Source organism: Phalacrocorax carbo, chromosome 6 (genome assembly GCF_963921805.1).
Source record: "Phalacrocorax carbo chromosome 6, bPhaCar2.1, whole genome shotgun sequence".
Classification (NCBI taxonomy): Eukaryota; Metazoa; Chordata; class Aves; order Suliformes; family Phalacrocoracidae; genus Phalacrocorax; species Phalacrocorax carbo.
Window position 1 is genome coordinate 48,549,413 of NC_087518.1, and position 1,748 is coordinate 48,551,160.

Genomic DNA, 1,748 nt, shown 5'->3' on the forward strand with positions numbered 1-1,748 from the left:
CTCCTGTGCTCCCCCGCGTATGTGGCCACTGTCCCTGCCTACAACCAAGGGGATGACGCGTGCCGGTGTTGCGTGACACTCCTCTTGGCTCCCAGCCCTGTGGCAGGGGCCCCAGGCAAGAAATGTAGTGCACGGTGTGAGGTGCACGGCTCTGCTGGGCCCTGGCAGCAGGGCAGTGTTTATCTCCTGCTTGACACACTCTTAAGTCAACATCAGCAGCTATCCACCCCCAGGAGATGTGGCACTCCTTGCCCTGGGAACTGATGGAGGAATTCACGTGCCTGGGATACAATAAAAATTCAACACAGCTGACAAACAAGCAAGCAGCCATTGGAGTGAAAGATATTGCTGCAGCATAAGCCCAGCAGGTGCAAGCAGGCAGATCTCTATTGATTCTGGGGGAGACACACTTGTTTGCTCCCACTTATTCCAGGGGACCTGCTGAGGCACCTTGTATAACTGCTACGGCAAACCTATCTTCACCAGCAGGCAGAGCACCTCAGAGCCTCTTGGTCCTGTAGGCAAAGCTGAATTTTGCTTCCCCCAAGCTAAGGGGCAGGTTGGCTTATGTTATCTGTGTTGGTGGGAGTGATGGTAGTGGCAGAGAAAGTGCTGGGCATGGTGGGGAGATGTGAGTGGTGAGCATGGGGGACAAAGGTGTTGTAGGGTGTCATCCATGGCACGAACAGGCACTGGTGGAGGTGTTGGCTGTACTTTTGGGAGTAATAGGGACAGAGGGCTGAGCTGAGGAATACAGATGTCCATCCTCTCCACATTCCCCTTCTGAGACATTGCTCCTCTACTGCCCAAACAGCGTTTTCTCCTCCCTTCAGGACTCACTCCCTGGTGCATGCCTGACTTCATGCAGTCTTTCTTTTGCCTTTGTGAGGGCTGATCGCAGGGCTAGCAAACTGGGGGCAGAAGACAGACTCCGGAGCTCAAATAGTGGGGCTGTGGCTACCTCATATGCCTCATCTCGTTGGCCAGAGATGGGCCCGTTGGCACGGAGCCCTGCAGCCATGGCCTCTCCCAGCACTGTCGGGATGCCCAGCAGAGGCTCAGGGTAGGCTGCAGAGGAGCAGCAGCCCCGTAAAACCACACAGTTTAAGTGGTAACTCTGAGCTGAAACCTGCCTGCTGGAGGCCTCCTGCAGCACCATTAATACGCTCTCCTCTCCTTGCAGCAAAAGTGGCAGGATGTTTAGTGTCCTCTTGTGGAATGTGCTCCCTCACTCATGTCACAGCAGCTGAGAATGAGCCCTTCAGGGACTGCAAATTATAAGTGGCGTTTCAAAGCGTGCAGCTCAAAAAAAAAAAAAAAAAAGGTGCTGAAAAGCAAGTGTTTCTGGGGCAAAGGATGTTCAGTTAAGTGACAGGCAATTATTTTCGCAAATGTTAACGAAGAAATGGACTTCCTCTTCATTACAAAGCTACTTCACAGTCATCAGCAAATAGCTCCAATGACAATTAGTGAATTTCTAAGTGGATTGAGAAATTGGCTTATATACAGACAACAATGCAATGAGGCAAGGCGATAGCCAAGCCTCACTTCTCACCTTACCTCCTGGGGGGATATTTTTCTGCGTGCTGAATGGGTGAGGCATCCAGCTGACCATTATTTTCTTCTCAGCCCTTTCTCGGGGGAATGATTGTTGAATAAAATCCAGCAGTTTAATTTTGGTTTGATATGAACGGGTTTAAAATGTATTTAATGTTTAAAGGCAAGCTATTCAGCTCAGGGAATAGGCA